Here is an 18,701-nt window from a genome sequence, read left to right as displayed (position 1 = left end):
GTAACAAATCCAAATTGCTGCTCTCTTTGTAGGCAAGCAAGGCTTTGTTGCAACTGCAATTCTTACTTCTTCTTGAAATGTAGGGACGACAGTACATTCCATCACATCCATCTAGTGTACACAGGTAGGTCCATTGTGGCGGGCAGGCGAGCGGGCGGGTTGCTTTATTGGCTGTTTGCTGTTCCCCTACTCCACTCCACTATTTGACTGTTGTGCTGCATCAATCAATCAATCAATCAATCAATCAATCAATCAATCAATCAGTGGCTGGCTCAGGTGCAGCTCTTTAACTTACCTAAAAGGGAGGGCGGAGAGAAGACAAGGAAGGTGAATGAGGTGTTCCAATGTGAAATGCCGGAAACACAGAAACACAGACGACACACAACAAGAGGTGGCAATCTATTCATTAATTGCATTTAATCAATGAGCTCATTATCACTCATGCATTGTCCAACAGGTGTTGAAATAATGGGATTAAAAGGGGAGATCCCTTCAGAAAGACAGAAACAATAGCAAAGACAAAAAACACTTTTGGAATCTGCTTTTAGTCAACACATAAGGAAAGGGTGCACCGGTCCTGGAAATACTGCAATACCAGGTCAATGCGTGGAGTGGACAGAGCAAGCTCTATTTCCATCTCCCTGTTCTAAAAATCCATTTAATATATGGTCCCCAGATAGGGGACGTATCAGATATTAAACTGATAAGAACAGATACTACACTTGATCTTAGCCAAAAGGCCGAGAAGCGATAACCCGAACGGGCCGCGCGTTGCCCGAGCCTGCCCGATACTGCTGTTCAGCCCTTGCAGCGATTCAGCCTACTTCTAGGCAATTCCATGGGGCCCTGCAGGCTCACACACTCACAGCTACACGGGAGGTGAATAAAGGCCGGAGAGGAAGCCAGACAGGATTTGCTTATTTTGCTTGCACCACAATGCAGTGCTGAAAGAGGAGGAATCTACATAAAAACGCCTTCCTGGCAACGCCCAAATGCCCTGCTGCCATGCAGATAAACACTGGCAGCGGCAGCAAGTGCATGCCCACAGCCACCCCTTGTTCCTTCACACCTTGTATCAGCTGTAATCCAGTCCAGTCCAGTGCTGCCTGCTGAGCAGCACTGACCAACACTGCCTGGGCCCAGGGTTTTATCTCTGAGGCCCCATTATGATGTCAGAAAGCTGGCTCTGGAATCCTGAGGGCTCCACTATGACACGTGCAAAGTTCCGTCTGAACTTTATATAAGACGGTGAGGCTCAGTCAGTCACTCAGTGTTGCCTGAGAGGGCAACACTGCAACAGCCGGCCGCCAGGCTGTCTTTTTTTTGCACAGCTAGTTGCCTCCAGGAGGCCACAAGAGGGAGACAAGGGACTGCAAAATGGAAAATAGGCATCCACCAACTTTACAGACAACTTCTCCTTGCTCCTACAACCTCCATCCTTGCACAGTTTGTTATTCTTCTAGGTAACATAGTAACAAATCCAAATTGCTGCTCTCTTTGTAGGCAAGCAAGGCTTTGTTGCAACTGCAATTCTTACTTCTTCTTGAAATGTAGGGACGACAGTACATTCCATCACATCCATCTAGTGTACACAGGTAGGTCCATTGTGGCGGGCAGGCGAGCGGGCGGGCTGCTTTATTGGCTGTTTGCTGTTCCCCTACTCCACTCCACTATTTGACTGTTGTGCTGCATCAATCAATCAATCAATCAATCAATCAATCAATCAATCAATCAATCAATCAATCAGTGGCTGGCTCAGGTGCAGCTCTTTAACTTACCTAAAAGGGAGGGCGGAGAGAAGACAAGGAAGGTGAATGAGGTGTTCCAATGTGAAATGCCGGAAACACAGAAACACAGACGACACACAACAAGAGGTGGCAATCTATTCATTAATTGCATTTAATCAATGAGCTCATTATCACTCATGCATTGTCCAACAGGTGTTGAAATAATGGGATTAAAAGGGGAGATCCCTTCAGAAAGACAGAAACAATAGCAAAGACAAAAAACACTTTTGGAATCTGCTTTTAGTCAACACATAAGGAAAGGGTGCACCGGTCCTGGAAATACTGCAATACCAGGTCAATGCGTGGAGTGGACAGAGCAAGCTCTATTTCCATCTCCCTGTTCTAAAAATCCATTTAATATATGGTCCCCAGATAGGGGACGTATCAGATATTAAACTGATAAGAACAGATACTACACTTGATCTTAGCCAAAAGGCCGAGAAGCGATAACCCGAACGGGCCGCGCGTTGCCCGAGCCTGCCCGATACTGCTGTTCAGCCCTTGCAGCGATTCAGCCTACTTCTAGGCAATTCCATGGGGCCCTGCAGGCTCACACACTCACAGCTACACGGGAGGTGAATAAAGGCCGGAGAGGAAGCCAGACAGGATTTGCTTCTTTTGCTTGCACCACAATGCAGTGCTGAAAGAGGAGGAATCTACATAAAAACGCCTTCCTGGCAACGCCCAAATGCCCTGCTGCCATGCAGATAAACACTGGCAGCGGCAGCAAGTGCATGCCCACAGCCACCCCTTGTTCCTTCACACCTTGTATCAGCTGTAATCCAGTCCAGTCCAGTGCTGCCTGCTGAGCAGCACTGACCAACACTGCCTGGGCCCAGGCTTTTATCTCTGAGGCCCCATTATGATGTCAGAAAGCTGGCTCTGGAATCCTGAGGGCTCCACTATGACACGTGCAAAGTTCCGTCTGAACTTTATATAAGACGGTGAGGCTCAGTCAGTCACTCAGTGTTGCCTGAGAGGGCAACACTGCAACAGCCGGCCGCCAGGCTGTCTTTTTTTTGCACAGCTAGTTGCCTCCAGGAGGCCACAAGAGGGAGACAAGGGACTGCAAAATGGAAAATAGGCATCCACCAACTTTACAGACAACTTCTCCTTGCTCCTACAACCTCCATCCTTGCACAGTTTGTTATTCTTCTAGGTAACATAGTAACAAATCCAAATTGCTGCTCTCTTTGTAGGCAAGCAAGGCTTTGTTGCAACTGCAATTCTTACTTCTTCTTGAAATGTAGGGACGACAGTACATTCCATCACATCCATCTAGTGTACACAGGTAGGTCCATTGTGGCGGGCAGGCGAGCGGGCGGGCTGCTTTATTGGCTGTTTGCTGTTCCCCTACTCCACTCCACTATTTGACTGTTGTGCTGCATCAATCAATCAATCAATCAATCAATCAATCAATCAATCAATCAATCAGTGGCTGGCTCAGGTGCAGCTCTTTAACTTACCTAAAAGGGAGGGCGGAGAGAAGACAAGGAAGGTGAATGAGGTGTTCCAATGTGAAATGCCGGAAACACAGAAACACAGACGACACACAACAAGAGGTGGCAATCTATTCATTAATTGCATTTAATCAATGAGCTCATTATCACTCATGCATTGTCCAACAGGTGTTGAAATAATGGGATTAAAAGGGGAGATCCCTTCAGAAAGACAGAAACAATAGCAAAGACAAAAAACACTTTTGGAATCTGCTTTTAGTCAACACATAAGGAAAGGGTGCACCGGTCCTGGAAATACTGCAATACCAGGTCAATGCGTGGAGTGGACAGAGCAAGCTCTATTTCCATCTCCCTGTTCTAAAAATCCATTTAATATATGGTCCCCAGATAGGGGACGTATCAGATATTAAACTGATAAGAACAGATACTACACTTGATCTTAGCCAAAAGGCCGAGAAGCGATAACCCGAACGGGCCGCGCGTTGCCCGAGCCTGCCCGATACTGCTGTTCAGCCCTTGCAGCGATTCAGCCTACTTCTAGGCAATTCCATGGGGCCCTGCAGGCTCACACACTCACAGCTACACGGGAGGTGAATAAAGGCCGGAGAGGAAGCCAGACAGGATTTGCTTCTTTTGCTTGCACCACAATGCAGTGCTGAAAGAGGAGGAATCTACATAAAAACGCCTTCCTGGCAACGCCCAAATGCCCTGCTGCCATGCAGATAAACACTGGCAGCGGCAGCAAGTGCATGCCCACAGCCACCCCTTGTTCCTTCACACCTTGTATCAGCTGTAATCCAGTCCAGTCCAGTGCTGCCTGCTGAGCAGCACTGACCAACACTGCCTGGGCCCAGGCTTTTATCTCTGAGGCCCCATTATGATGTCAGAAAGCTGGCTCTGGAATCCTGAGGGCTCCACTATGACACGTGCAAAGTTCCGTCTGAACTTTATATAAGACGGTGAGGCTCAGTCAGTCACTCAGTGTTGCCTGAGAGGGCAACACTGCAACAGCCGGCCGCCAGGCTGTCTTTTTTTTGCACAGCTAGTTGCCTCCAGGAGGCCACAAGAGGGAGACAAGGGACTGCAAAATGGAAAATAGGCATCCACCAACTTTACAGACAACTTCTCCTTGCTCCTACAACCTCCATCCTTGCACAGTTTGTTATTCTTCTAGGTAACATAGTAACAAATCCAAATTGCTGCTCTCTTTGTAGGCAAGCAAGGCTTTGTTGCAACTGCAATTCTTACTTCTTCTTGAAATGTAGGGACGACAGTACATTCCATCACATCCATCTAGTGTACACAGGTAGGTCCATTGTGGCGGGCAGGCGAGCGGGCGGGCTGCTTTATTGGCTGTTTGCTGTTCCCCTACTCCACTCCACTATTTGACTGTTGTGCTGCATCAATCAATCAATCAATCAATCAATCAATCAATCAATCAATCAATCAATCAATCAATCAGTGGCTGGCTCAGGTGCAGCTCTTTAACTTACCTAAAAGGGAGGGCGGAGAGAAGACAAGGAAGGTGAATGAGGTGTTCCAATGTGAAATGCCGGAAACACAGAAACACAGACGACACACAACAAGAGGTGGCAATCTATTCATTAATTGCATTTAATCAATGAGCTCATTATCACTCATGCATTGTCCAACAGGTGTTGAAATAATGGGATTAAAAGGGGAGATCCCTTCAGAAAGACAGAAACAATAGCAAAGACAAAAAACACTTTTGGAATCTGCTTTTAGTCAACACATAAGGAAAGGGTGCACCGGTCCTGGAAATACTGCAATACCAGGTCAATGCGTGGAGTGGACAGAGCAAGCTCTATTTCCATCTCCCTGTTCTAAAAATCCATTTAATATATGGTCCCCAGATAGGGGACGTATCAGATATTAAACTGATAAGAACAGATACTACACTTGATCTTAGCCAAAAGGCCGAGAAGCGATAACCCGAACGGGCCGCGCGTTGCCCGAGCCTGCCCAATACTGCTGTTCAGCCCTTGCAGCGATTCAGCCTACTTCTAGGCAATTCCATGGGGCCCTGCAGGCTCACACACTCACAGCTACACGGGAGGTGAATAAAGGCCGGAGAGGAAGCCAGACAGGATTTGCTTCTTTTGCTTGCACCACAATGCAGTGCTGAAAGAGGAGGAATCTACATAAAAACGCCTTCCTGGCAACGCCCAAATGCCCTGCTGCCATGCAGATAAACACTGGCAGCGGCAGCAAGTGCATGCCCACAGCCACCCCTTGTTCCTTCACACCTTGTATCAGCTGTAATCCAGTCCAGTCCAGTGCTGCCTGCTGAGCAGCACTGACCAACACTGCCTGGGCCCAGGCTTTTATCTCTGAGGCCCCATTATGATGTCAGAAAGCTGGCTCTGGAATCCTGAGGGCTCCACTATGACACGTGCAAAGTTCCGTCTGAACTTTATATAAGACGGTGAGGCTCAGTCAGTCACTCAGTGTTGCCTGAGAGGGCAACACTGCAACAGCCGGCCGCCAGGCTGTCTTTTTTTTGCACAGCTAGTTGCCTCCAGGAGGCCACAAGAGGGAGACAAGGGACTGCAAAATGGAAAATAGGCATCCACCAACTTTACAGACAACTTCTCCTTGCTCCTACAACCTCCATCCTTGCACAGTTTGTTATTCTTCTAGGTAACATAGTAACAAATCCAAATTGCTGCTCTCTTTGTAGGCAAGCAAGGCTTTGTTGCAACTGCAATTCTTACTTCTTCTTGAAATGTAGGGACGACAGTACATTCCATCACATCCATCTAGTGTACACAGGTAGGTCCATTGTGGCGGGCAGGCGAGCGGGCGGGCTGCTTTATTGGCTGTTTGCTGTTCCCCTACTCCACTCCACTATTTGACTGTTGTGCTGCATCAATCAATCAATCAATCAATCAATCAATCAATCAATCAATCAGTGGCTGGCTCAGGTGCAGCTCTTTAACTTACCTAAAAGGGAGGGCGGAGAGAAGACAAGGAAGGTGAATGAGGTGTTCCAATGTGAAATGCCGGAAACACAGAAACACAGACGACACACAACAAGAGGTGGCAATCTATTCATTAATTGCATTTAATCAATGAGCTCATTATCACTCATGCATTGTCCAACAGGTGTTGAAATAATGGGATTAAAAGGGGAGATCCCTTCAGAAAGACAGAAACAATAGCAAAGACAAAAAACACTTTTGGAATCTGCTTTTAGTCAACACATAAGGAAAGGGTGCACCGGTCCTGGAAATACTGCAATACCAGGTCAATGCGTGGAGTGGACAGAGCAAGCTCTATTTCCATCTCCCTGTTCTAAAAATCCATTTAATATATGGTCCCCAGATAGGGGACGTATCAGATATTAAACTGATAAGAACAGATACTACACTTGATCTTAGCCAAAAGGCCGAGAAGCGATAACCCGAACGGGCCGCGCGTTGCCCGAGCCTGCCCGATACTGCTGTTCAGCCCTTGCAGCGATTCAGCCTACTTCTAGGCAATTCCATGGGGCCCTGCAGGCTCACACACTCACAGCTACACGGGAGGTGAATAAAGGCCGGAGAGGAAGCCAGACAGGATTTGCTTCTTTTGCTTGCACCACAATGCAGTGCTGAAAGAGGAGGAATCTACATAAAAACGCCTTCCTGGCAACGCCCAAATGCCCTGCTGCCATGCAGATAAACACTGGCAGCGGCAGCAAGTGCATGCCCACAGCCACCCCTTGTTCCTTCACACCTTGTATCAGCTGTAATCCAGTCCAGTCCAGTGCTGCCTGCTGAGCAGCACTGACCAACACTGCCTGGGCCCAGGCTTTTATCTCTGAGGCCCCATTATGATGTCAGAAAGCTGGCTCTGGAATCCTGAGGGCTCCACTATGACACGTGCAAAGTTCCATCTGAACTTTATATAAGACGGTGAGGCTCAGTCAGTCACTCAGTGTTGCCTGAGAGGGCAACACTGCAACAGCCGGCCGCCAGGCTGTCTTTTTTTTGCACAGCTAGTTGCCTCCAGGAGGCCACAAGAGGGAGACAAGGGACTGCAAAATGGAAAATAGGCATCCACCAACTTTACAGACAACTTCTCCTTGCTCCTACAACCTCCATCCTTGCACAGTTTGTTATTCTTCTAGGTAACATAGTAACAAATCCAAATTGCTGCTCTCTTTGTAGGCAAGCAAGGCTTTGTTGCAACTGCAATTCTTACTTCTTCTTGAAATGTAGGGACGACAGTACATTCCATCACATCCATCTAGTGTACACAGGTAGGTCCATTGTGGCGGGCAGGCGAGCGGGCGGGCTGCTTTATTGGCTGTTTGCTGTTCCCCTACTCCACTCCACTATTTGACTGTTGTGCTGCATCAATCAATCAATCAATCAATCAATCAATCAATCAGTGGCTGGCTCAGGTGCAGCTCTTTAACTTACCTAAAAGGGAGGGCGGAGAGAAGACAAGGAAGGTGAATGAGGTGTTCCAATGTGAAATGCCGGAAACACAGAAACACAGACGACACACAACAAGAGGTGGCAATCTATTCATTAATTGCATTTAATCAATGAGCTCATTATCACTCATGCATTGTCCAACAGGTGTTGAAATAATGGGATTAAAAGGGGAGATCCCTTCAGAAAGACAGAAACAATAGCAAAGACAAAAAACACTTTTGGAATCTGCTTTTAGTCAACACATAAGGAAAGGGTGCACCGGTCCTGGAAATACTGCAATACCAGGTCAATGCGTGGAGTGGACAGAGCAAGCTCTATTTCCATCTCCCTGTTCTAAAAATCCATTTAATATATGGTCCCCAGATAGGGGACGTATCAGATATTAAACTGATAAGAACAGATACTACACTTGATCTTAGCCAAAAGGCCGAGAAGCGATAACCCGAACGGGCCGCGCGTTGCCCGAGCCTGCCCGATACTGCTGTTCAGCCCTTGCAGCGATTCAGCCTACTTCTAGGCAATTCCATGGGGCCCTGCAGGCTCACACACTCACAGCTAGAAGCCAGACAGGATTTGCTTCTTTTGCTTGCACCACAATGCAGTGCTGAAAGAGGAGGAATCTACATAAAAACGCCTTCCTGGCAACGCCCAAATGCCCTGCTGCCATGCAGATAAACACTGGCAGCGGCAGCAAGTGCATGCCCACAGCCACCCATTGTTCCTTCACACCTTGTATCAGCTGTAATCCAGTCCAGTCCAGTGCTGCCTGCTGAGCAGCACTGACCAACACTGCCTGGGCCCAGGCTTTTATCTCTGAGGCCCCATTATGATGTCAGAAAGCTGGCTCTGGAATCCTGAGGGCTCCACTATGACACGTGCAAAGTTCCGTCTGAACTTTATATAAGACGGTGAGGCTCAGTCAGTCACTCAGTGTTGCCTGAGAGGGCAACACTGCAACAGCCGGCCGCCAGGCTGTCTTTTTTTTGCACAGCTAGTTGCCTCCAGGAGGCCACAAGAGGGAGACAAGGGACTGCAAAATGGAAAATAGGCATCCACCAACTTTACAGACAACTTCTCCTTGCTCCTACAACCTCCATCCTTGCACAGTTTGTTATTCTTCTAGGTAACATAGTAACAAATCCAAATTGCTGCTCTCTTTGTAGGCAAGCAAGGCTTTGTTGCAACTGCAATTCTTACTTCTTCTTGAAATGTAGGGACGACAGTACATTCCATCACATCCATCTAGTGTACACAGGTAGGTCCATTGTGGCGGGCAGGCGAGCGGGCGGGCTGCTTTATTGGCTGTTTGCTGTTCCCCTACTCCACTCCACTATTTGACTGTTGTGCTGCATCAACCAATCAATCAATCAATCAATCAATCAATCAATCAATCAATCAATCAATCAGTGGCTGGCTCAGGTGCAGCTCTTTAACTTACCTAAAAGGGAGGGCGGAGAGAAGACAAGGAAGGTGAATGAGGTGTTCCAATGTGAAATGCCGGAAACACAGAAACACAGACGACACACAACAAGAGGTGGCAATCTATTCATTAATTGCATTTAATCAATGAGCTCATTATCACTCATGCATTGTCCAACAGGTGTTGAAATAATGGGATTAAAAGGGGAGATCCCTTCAGAAAGACAGAAACAATAGCAAAGACAAAAAACACTTTTGGAATCTGCTTTTAGTCAACACATAAGGAAAGGGTGCACCGGTCCTGGAAATACTGCAATACCAGGTCAATGCGTGGAGTGGACAGAGCAAGCTCTATTTCCATCTCCCTGTTCTAAAAATCCATTTAATATATGGTCCCCAGATAGGGGACGTATCAGATATTAAACTGATAAGAACAGATACTACACTTGATCTTAGCCAAAAGGCCGAGAAGCGATAACCCGAACGGGCCGCGCGTTGCCCGAGCCTGCCCGATACTGCTGTTCAGCCCTTGCAGCGATTCAGCCTACTTCTAGGCAATTCCATGGGGCCCTGCAGGCTCACACACTCACAGCTACACGGGAGGTGAATAAAGGCCGGAGAGGAAGCCAGACAGGATTTGCTTCTTTTGCTTGCACCACAATGCAGTGCTGAAAGAGGAGGAATCTACATAAAAACGCCTTCCTGGCAGCGCCCAAATGCCCTGCTGCCATGCAGATAAACACTGGCAGCGGCAGCAAGTGCATGCCCACAGCCACCCCTTGTTCCTTCACACCTTGTATCAGCTGTAATCCAGTCCAGTCCAGTGCTGCCTGCTGAGCAGCACTGACCAACACTGCCTGGGCCCAGGCTTTTATCTCTGAGGCCCCATTATGATGTCAGAAAGCTGGCTCTGGAATCCTGAGGGCTCCACTATGACACGTGCAAAGTTCCGTCTGAACTTTATATAAGACGGTGAGGCTCAGTCAGTCACTCAGTGTTGCCTGAGAGGGCAACACTGCAACAGCCGGCCGCCAGGCTGTCTTTTTTTTGCACAGCTAGTTGCCTCCAGGAGGCCACAAGAGGGAGACAAGGGACTGCAAAATGGAAAATAGGCATCCACCAACTTTACAGACAACTTCTCCTTGCTCCTACAACCTCCATCCTTGCACAGTTTGTTATTCTTCTAGGTAACATAGTAACAAATCCAAATTGCTGCTCTCTTTGTAGGCAAGCAAGGCTTTGTTGCAACTGCAATTCTTACTTCTTCTTGAAATGTAGGGACGACAGTACATTCCATCACATCCATCTAGTGTACACAGGTAGGTCCATTGTGGCGGGCAGGCGAGCGGGCGGGCTGCTTTATTGGCTGTTTGCTGTTCCCCTACTCCACTCCACTATTTGACTGTTGTGCTGCATCAATCAATCAATCAATCAATCAATCAATCAATCAATCAATCAATCAGTGGCTGGCTCAGGTGCAGCTCTTTAACTTACCTAAAAGGGAGGGCGGAGAGAAGACAAGGAAGGTGAATGAGGTGTTCCAATGTGAAATGCCGGAAACACAGAAACACAGACGACACACAACAAGAGGTGGCAATCTATTCATTAATTGCATTTAATCAATGAGCTCATTATCACTCATGCATTGTCCAACAGGTGTTGAAATAATGGGATTAAAAGGGGAGATCCCTTCAGAAAGACAGAAACAATAGCAAAGACAAAAAACACTTTTGGAATCTGCTTTTAGTCAACACATAAGGAAAGGGTGCACCGGTCCTGGAAATACTGCAATACCAGGTCAATGCGTGGAGTGGACAGAGCAAGCTCTATTTCCATCTCCCTGTTCTAAAAATCCATTTAATATATGGTCCCCAGATAGGGGACGTATCAGATATTAAACTGATAAGAACAGATACTACACTTGATCTTAGCCAAAAGGCCGAGAAGCGATAACCCGAACGGGCCGCGCGTTGCCCGAGCCTGCCCGATACTGCTGTTCAGCCCTTGCAGCGATTCAGCCTACTTCTAGGCAATTCCATGGGGCCCTGCAGGCTCACACACTCACAGCTACACGGGAGGTGAATAAAGGCCGGAGAGGAAGCCAGACAGGATTTGCTTCTTTTGCTTGCACCACAATGCAGTGCTGAAAGAGGAGGAATCTACATAAAAACGTCTTCCTGGCAACGCCCAAATGCCCTGCTGCCATGCAGATAAACACTGGCAGCGGCAGCAAGTGCATGCCCACAGCCACCCCTTGTTCCTTCACACCTTGTATCAGCTGTAATCCAGTCCAGTCCAGTGCTGCCTGCTGAGCAGCACTGACCAACACTGCCTGGGCCCAGGCTTTTATCTCTGAGGCCCCATTATGATGTCAGAAAGCTGGCTCTGGAATCCTGAGGGCTCCACTATGACACGTGCAAAGTTCCGTCTGAACTTTATATAAGACGGTGAGGCTCAGTCAGTCACTCAGTGTTGCCTGAGAGGGCAACACTGCAACAGCCGGCCGCCAGGCTGTCTTTTTTTTGCACAGCTAGTTGCCTCCAGGAGGCCACAAGAGGGAGACAAGGGACTGCAAAATGGAAAATAGGCATCCACCAACTTTACAGACAACTTCTCCTTGCTCCTACAACCTCCATCCTTGCACAGTTTGTTATTCTTCTAGGTAACATAGTAACAAATCCAAATTGCTGCTCTCTTTGTAGGCAAGCAAGGCTTTGTTGCAACTGCAATTCTTACTTCTTCTTGAAATGTAGGGACGACAGTACATTCCATCACATCCATCTAGTGTACACAGGTAGGTCCATTGTGGCGGGCAGGCGAGCGGGCGGGCTGCTTTATTGGCTGTTTGCTGTTCCCCTACTCCACTCCACTATTTGACTGTTGTGCTGCATCAATCAATCAATCAATCAATCAATCAATCAATCAATCAATCAATCAATCAATCAATCAATCAATCAGTGGCTGGCTCAGGTGCAGCTCTTTAACTTACCTAAAAGGGAGGGCGGAGAGAAGACAAGGAAGGTGAATGAGGTGTTCCAATGTGAAATGCCGGAAACACAGAAACACAGACGACACACAACAAGAGGTGGCAATCTATTCATTAATTGCATTTAATCAATGAGCTCATTATCACTCATGCATTGTCCAACAGGTGTTGAAATAATGGGATTAAAAGGGGAGATCCCTTCAGAAAGACAGAAACAATAGCAAAGACAAAAAACACTTTTGGAATCTGCTTTTAGTCAACACATAAGGAAAGGGTGCACCGGTCCTGGAAATACTGCAATACCAGGTCAATGCGTGGAGTGGACAGAGCAAGCTCTATTTCCATCTCCCTGTTCTAAAAATCCATTTAATATATGGTCCCCAGATAGGGGACGTATCAGATATTAAACTGATAAGAACAGATACTACACTTGATCTTAGCCAAAAGGCCGAGAAGCGATAACCCGAACGGGCCGCGCGTTGCCCGAGCCTGCCCGATACTGCTGTTCAGCCCTTGCAGCGATTCAGCCTACTTCTAGGCAATTCCATGGGGCCCTGCAGGCTCACACACTCACAGCTACACGGGAGGTGAATAAAGGCCGGAGAGGAAGCCAGACAGGATTTGCTTCTTTTGCTTGCACCACAATGCAGTGCTGAAAGAGGAGGAATCTACATAAAAACGCCTTCCTGGCAACGCCCAAATGCCCTGCTGCCATGCAGATAAACACTGGCAGCGGCAGCAAGTGCATGCCCACAGCCACCCCTTGTTCCTTCACACCTTGTATCAGCTGTAATCCAGTCCAGTCCAGTGCTGCCTGCTGAGCAGCACTGACCAACACTGCCTGGGCCCAGGCTTTTATCTCTGAGGCCCCATTATGATGTCAGAAAGCTGGCTCTGGAATCCTGAGGGCTCCACTATGACACGTGCAAAGTTCCGTCTGAACTTTATATAAGACGGTGAGGCTCAGTCAGTCACTCAGTGTTGCCTGAGAGGGCAACACTGCAACAGCCGGCCGCCAGGCTGTCTTTTTTTTGCACAGCTAGTTGCCTCCAGGAGGCCACAAGAGGGAGACAAGGGACTGCAAAATGGAAAATAGGCATCCACCAACTTTACAGACAACTTCTCCTTGCTCCTACAACCTCCATCCTTGCACAGTTTGTTATTCTTCTAGGTAACATAGTAACAAATCCAAATTGCTGCTCTCTTTGTAGGCAAGCAAGGCTTTGTTGCAACTGCAATTCTTACTTCTTCTTGAAATGTAGGGACGACAGTACATTCCATCACATCCATCTAGTGTACACAGGTAGGTCCATTGTGGCGGGCAGGCGAGCGGGCGGGCTGCTTTATTGGCTGTTTGCTGTTCCCCTACTCCACTCCACTATTTGACTGTTGTGCTGCATCAATCAATCAATCAATCAATCAATCAATCAATCAGTGGCTGGCTCAGGTGCAGCTCTTTAACTTACCTAAAAGGGAGGGCGGAGAGAAGACAAGGAAGGTGAATGAGGTGTTCCAATGTGAAATGCCGGAAACACAGAAACACAGACGACACACAACAAGAGGTGGCAATCTATTCATTAATTGCATTTAATCAATGAGCTCATTATCACTCATGCATTGTCCAACAGGTGTTGAAATAATGGGATTAAAAGGGGAGATCCCTTCAGAAAGACAGAAACAATAGCAAAGACAAAAAACACTTTTGGAATCTGCTTTTAGTCAACACATAAGGAAAGGGTGCACCGGTCCTGGAAATACTGCAATACCAGGTCAATGCGTGGAGTGGACAGAGCAAGCTCTATTTCCATCTCCCTGTTCTAAAAATCCATTTAATATATGGTCCCCAGATAGGGGACGTATCAGATATTAAACTGATAAGAACAGATACTACACTTGATCTTAGCCAAAAGGCCGAGAAGCGATAACCCGAACGGGCCGCGCGTTGCCCGAGCCTGCCCGATACTGCTGTTCAGCCCTTGCAGCGATTCAGCCTACTTCTAGGCAATTCCATGGGGCCCTGCAGGCTCACACACTCACAGCTACACGGGAGGTGAATAAAGGCCGGAGAGGAAGCCAGACAGGATTTGCTTCTTTTGCTTGCACCACAATGCAGTGCTGAAAGAGGAGGAATCTACATAAAAACGCCTTCCTGGCAACGCCCAAATGCCCTGCTGCCATGCAGATAAACACTGGCAGCGGCAGCAAGTGCATGCCCACAGCCACCCCTTGTTCCTTCACACCTTGTATCAGCTGTAATCCAGTCCAGTCCAGTGCTGCCTGCTGAGCAGCACTGACCAACACTGCCTGGGCCCAGGCTTTTATCTCTGAGGCCCCATTATGATGTCAGAAAGCTGGCTCTGGAATCCTGAGGGCTCCACTATGACACGTGCAAAGTTCCGTCTGAACTTTATATAAGACGGTGAGGCTCAGTCAGTCACTCAGTGTTGCCTGAGAGGGCAACACTGCAACAGCCGGCCGCCAGGCTGTCTTTTTTTTGCACAGCTAGTTGCCTCCAGGAGGCCACAAGAGGGAGACAAGGGACTGCAAAATGGAAAATAGGCATCCACCAACTTTACAGACAACTTCTCCTTGCTCCTACAACCTCCATCCTTGCACAGTTTGTTATTCTTCTAGGTAACATAGTAACAAATCCAAATTGCTGCTCTCTTTGTAGGCAAGCAAGGCTTTGTTGCAACTGCAATTCTTACTTCTTCTTGAAATGTAGGGACGACAGTACATTCCATCACATCCATCTAGTGTACACAGGTAGGTCCATTGTGGCGGGCAGGCGAGCGGGCGGGCTGCTTTATTGGCTGTTTGCTGTTCCCCTACTCCACTCCACTATTTGACTGTTGTGCTGCATCAATCAATCAATCAATCAATCAATCAATCAATCAATCAATCAGTGGCTGGCTCAGGTGCAGCTCTTTAACTTACCTAAAAGGGAGGGCGGAGAGAAGACAAGGAAGGTGAATGAGGTGTTCCAATGTGAAATGCCGGAAACACAGAAACACAGACGACACACAACAAGAGGTGGCAATCTATTCATTAATTGCATTTAATCAATGAGCTCATTATCACTCATGCATTGTCCAACAGGTGTTGAAATAATGGGATTAAAAGGGGATCTCCCTTCAGAAAGACAGAAACAATAGCAAAGACAAAAAACACTTTTGGAATCTGCTTTTAGTCAACACATAAGGAAAGGGTGCACCGGTCCTGGAAATACTGCAATACCAGGTCAATGCGTGGAGTGGACAGAGCAAGCTCTATTTCCATCTCCCTGTTCTAAAAATCCATTTAATATATGGTCCCCAGATAGGGGACGTATCAGATATTAAACTGATAAGAACAGATACTACACTTGATCTTAGCCAAAAGGCCGAGAAGCGATAACCCGAACGGGCCGCGCGTTGCCCGAGCCTGCCCGATACTGCTGTTCAGCCCTTGCAGCGATTCAGCCTACTTCTAGGCAATTCCATGGGGCCCTGCAGGCTCACACACTCACAGCTACACGGGAGGTGAATAAAGGCCGGAGAGGAAGCCAGACAGGATTTGCTTCTTTTGCTTGCACCACAATGCAGTGCTGAAAGAGGAGGAATCTACATAAAAACGCCTTCCTGGCAACGCCCAAATGCCCTGCTGCCATGCAGATAAACACTGGCAGCGGCAGCAAGTGCATGCCCACAGCCACCCCTTGTTCCTTCACACCTTGTATCAGCTGTAATCCAGTCCAGTCCAGTGCTGCCTGCTGAGCAGCACTGACCAACACTGCCTGGGCCCAGGCTTTTATCTCTGAGGCCCCATTATGATGTCAGAAAGCTGGCTCTGGAATCCTGAGGGTTCCACTATGACACGTGCAAAGTTCCGTCTGAACTTTATATAAGACGGTGAGGCTCAGTCAGTCACTCAGTGTTGCCTGAGAGGGCAACACTGCAACAGCCGGCCGCCAGGCTGTCTTTTTTTTGCACAGCTAGTTGCCTCCAGGAGGCCACAAGAGGGAGACAAGGGACTGCAAAATGGAAAATAGGCATCCACCAACTTTACAGACAACTTCTCCTTGCTCCTACAACCTCCATCCTTGCACAGTTTGTTATTCTTCTAGGTAACATAGTAACAAATCCAAATTGCTGCTCTCTTTGTAGGCAAGCAAGGCTTTGTTGCAACTGCAATTCTTACTTCTTCTTGAAATGTAGGGACGACAGTACATTCCATCACATCCATCTAGTGTACACAGGTAGGTCCATTGTGGCGGGCAGGCGAGCGGGCGGGCTGCTTTATTGGCTGTTTGCTGTTCCCCTACTCCACTCCACTATTTGACTGTTGTGCTGCATCAATCAATCAATCAATCAATCAATCAATCAATCAATCAATCAATCAATCAATCAATCAATCAATCAGTGGCTGGCTCAGGTGCAGCTCTTTAACTTACCTAAAAGGGAGGGCGGAGAGAAGACAAGGAAGGTGAATGAGGTGTTCCAATGTGAAATGCCGGAAACACAGAAACACAGACGACACACAACAAGAGGTGGCAATCTATTCATTAATTGCATTTAATCAATGAGCTCATTATCACTCATGCATTGTCCAACAGGTGTTGAAATAATGGGATTAAAAGGGGAGATCCCTTCAGAAAGACAGAAACAATAGCAAAGACAAAAAACACTTTTGGAATCTGCTTTTAGTCAACACATAAGGAAAGGGTGCACCGGTCCTGGAAATACTGCAATACCAGGTCAATGCGTGGAGTGGACAGAGCAAGCTCTATTTCCATCTCCCTGTTCTAAAAATACATTTAATATATGGTCCCCAGATAGGGGACGTATCAGATATTAAACTGATAAGAACAGATACTACACTTGATCTTAGCCAAAAGGCCGAGAAGCGATAACCCGAACGGGCCGCGCGTTGCCCGAGCCTGCCCGATACTGCTGTTCAGCCCTTGCAGCGATTCAGCCTACTTCTAGGCAATTCCATGGGGCCCTGCAGGCTCACACACTCACAGCTACACGGGAGGTGAATAAAGGCCGGAGAGGAAGCCAGACAGGATTTGCTTCTTTTGCTTGCACCACAATGCAGTGCTGAAAGAGGAGGAATCTACATAAAAACGCCTTCCTGGCAACGCCCAAATGCCCTGCTGCCATGCAGATAAACACTGGCAGCGGCAGCAAGTGCATGCCCACAGCCACCCCTTGTTCCTTCACACCTTGTATCAGCTGTAATCCAGTCCAGTCCAGTGCTGCCTGCTGAGCAGCACTGACCAACACTGCCTGGGCCCAGGCTTTTATCTCTGAGGCCCCATTATGATGTCAGAAAGCTGGCTCTGGAATCCTGAGGGCTCCACTATGACACGTGCAAAGTTCCGTCTGAACTTTATATAAGACGGTGAGGCTCAGTCAGTCACTCAGTGTTGCCTGAGAGGGCAACACTGCAACAGCCGGCCGCCAGGCTGTCTTTTTTTTGCACAGCTAGTTGCCTCCAGGAGGCCACAAGAGGGAGACAAGGGACTGCAAAATGGAAAATAGGCATCCACCAACTTTACAGACAACTTCTCCTTGCTCCTACAACCTCCATCCTTGCACAGTTTGTTATTCTTCTAGGTAACATAGTAACAAATCCAAATTGCTGCTCTCTTTGTAGGCAAGCAAGGCTTTGTTGCAACTGCAATTCTTACTTCTTCTTGAAATGTAGGGACGACAGTACATTCCATCACATCCATCTAGTGTACACAGGTAGGTCCATTGTGGCGGGCAGGCGAGCGGGCGGGCTGCTTTATTGGCTGTTTGCTGTTCCCCTACTCCACTCCACTATTTGACTGTTGTGCTGCATCAATCAATCAATCAATCAATCAATCAATCAATCAATCAATCAATCAATCAATCAATCAGTGGCTGGCTCAGGTGCAGCTCTTTAACTTACCTAAAAGGGAGGGCGGAGAGAAGACAAGGAAGGTGAATGAGGTGTTCCAATGTGAAATGCCGGAAACACAGAAACACAGACGACACACAACAAGAGGTGGCAATCTATTCATTAATTGCATTTAATCAATGAGCTCATTATCACTCATGCATTGTCCAACAGGTGTTGAAATAATGGGATTAAAAGGGGAGATCCCTTCAGAAAGACAGAAACAATAGCAAAGACAAAAAACACTTTTGGAATCTGCTTTTAGTCAACACATAAGGAAAGGGTGCACCGGTCCTGGAAATACTGCAATACCAGGTCAATGCGTGGAGTGGACAGAGCAAGCTCTATTTCCATCTCCCTGTTCTAAAAATCCATTTAATATATGGTCCCCAGATAGGGGACGTATCAGATATTAAACTGATAAGAACAGATACTACACTTGATCTTAGCCAAAAGGCCGAGAAGCGATAACCCGAACGGGCCGCGCGTTGCCCGAGCCTGCCCGATACTGCTGTTCAGCCCTTGCAGCGATTCAGCCTACTTCTAGGCAATTCCATGGGGCCCTGCAGGCTCACACACTCACAGCTACACGGGAGGTGAATAAAGGCCGGAGAGGAAGCCAGACAGGATTTGCTTCTTTTGCTTGCACCACAATGCAGTGCTGAAAGAGGAGGAATCTACATAAAAACGCCTTCCT

General features: G+C 47.6%; 13 non-coding genes across 13 annotated transcripts; all 13 read right to left on the bottom strand.

The window, feature by feature from the left end:
- Positions 1-561: 561 nt before the first annotated feature.
- On the bottom strand, positions 562-752 carry LOC142693186 (U2 spliceosomal RNA). Its single transcript, XR_012861553.1, has one exon. It is a non-coding gene; the product is annotated as a U2 spliceosomal RNA (small nuclear RNA).
- Positions 753-2,044: 1,292 nt separating this feature from the next.
- LOC142693185 (U2 spliceosomal RNA) lies at positions 2,045-2,235 on the bottom strand. Its single transcript, XR_012861552.1, has one exon. It is a non-coding gene; the product is annotated as a U2 spliceosomal RNA (small nuclear RNA).
- A 1,284-nt stretch (positions 2,236-3,519) lies between these two features.
- On the bottom strand, positions 3,520-3,710 carry LOC142693184 (U2 spliceosomal RNA). The gene has a single exon (XR_012861551.1). It is a non-coding gene; the product is annotated as a U2 spliceosomal RNA (small nuclear RNA).
- A 1,296-nt stretch (positions 3,711-5,006) lies between these two features.
- On the bottom strand, positions 5,007-5,197 carry LOC142693182 (U2 spliceosomal RNA). The gene has a single exon (XR_012861549.1). It is a non-coding gene; the product is annotated as a U2 spliceosomal RNA (small nuclear RNA).
- A 1,280-nt stretch (positions 5,198-6,477) lies between these two features.
- LOC142693181 (U2 spliceosomal RNA) lies at positions 6,478-6,668 on the bottom strand. Its single transcript, XR_012861548.1, has one exon. It is a non-coding gene; the product is annotated as a U2 spliceosomal RNA (small nuclear RNA).
- A 1,272-nt stretch (positions 6,669-7,940) lies between these two features.
- LOC142693179 (U2 spliceosomal RNA) lies at positions 7,941-8,131 on the bottom strand. Its single transcript, XR_012861547.1, has one exon. It is a non-coding gene; the product is annotated as a U2 spliceosomal RNA (small nuclear RNA).
- A 1,265-nt stretch (positions 8,132-9,396) lies between these two features.
- Positions 9,397-9,587, bottom strand: LOC142693178 (U2 spliceosomal RNA). Its single transcript, XR_012861546.1, has one exon. It is a non-coding gene; the product is annotated as a U2 spliceosomal RNA (small nuclear RNA).
- A 1,284-nt stretch (positions 9,588-10,871) lies between these two features.
- Positions 10,872-11,062, bottom strand: LOC142693177 (U2 spliceosomal RNA). Its single transcript, XR_012861545.1, has one exon. It is a non-coding gene; the product is annotated as a U2 spliceosomal RNA (small nuclear RNA).
- Positions 11,063-12,366: 1,304 nt separating this feature from the next.
- Positions 12,367-12,557, bottom strand: LOC142693176 (U2 spliceosomal RNA). Its single transcript, XR_012861544.1, has one exon. It is a non-coding gene; the product is annotated as a U2 spliceosomal RNA (small nuclear RNA).
- A 1,272-nt stretch (positions 12,558-13,829) lies between these two features.
- On the bottom strand, positions 13,830-14,020 carry LOC142693175 (U2 spliceosomal RNA). Its single transcript, XR_012861543.1, has one exon. It is a non-coding gene; the product is annotated as a U2 spliceosomal RNA (small nuclear RNA).
- Positions 14,021-15,300: 1,280 nt separating this feature from the next.
- On the bottom strand, positions 15,301-15,491 carry LOC142693174 (U2 spliceosomal RNA). Its single transcript, XR_012861542.1, has one exon. It is a non-coding gene; the product is annotated as a U2 spliceosomal RNA (small nuclear RNA).
- Positions 15,492-16,795: 1,304 nt separating this feature from the next.
- Positions 16,796-16,986, bottom strand: LOC142693214 (U2 spliceosomal RNA). Its single transcript, XR_012861578.1, has one exon. It is a non-coding gene; the product is annotated as a U2 spliceosomal RNA (small nuclear RNA).
- Positions 16,987-18,282: 1,296 nt separating this feature from the next.
- Positions 18,283-18,473, bottom strand: LOC142693173 (U2 spliceosomal RNA). The gene has a single exon (XR_012861541.1). It is a non-coding gene; the product is annotated as a U2 spliceosomal RNA (small nuclear RNA).
- Positions 18,474-18,701: the final 228 nt, after the last annotated feature.

This window comes from Rhinoderma darwinii (genome assembly GCF_050947455.1).
Source record: "Rhinoderma darwinii isolate aRhiDar2 chromosome 5 unlocalized genomic scaffold, aRhiDar2.hap1 SUPER_5_unloc_42, whole genome shotgun sequence".
In the NCBI taxonomy this organism is placed as follows: Eukaryota; Metazoa; Chordata; class Amphibia; order Anura; family Rhinodermatidae; genus Rhinoderma; species Rhinoderma darwinii.
The sequence above is the reverse complement of the archived record's forward strand: the minus strand, read 5'-3'. Positions and strand labels throughout refer to the sequence as shown.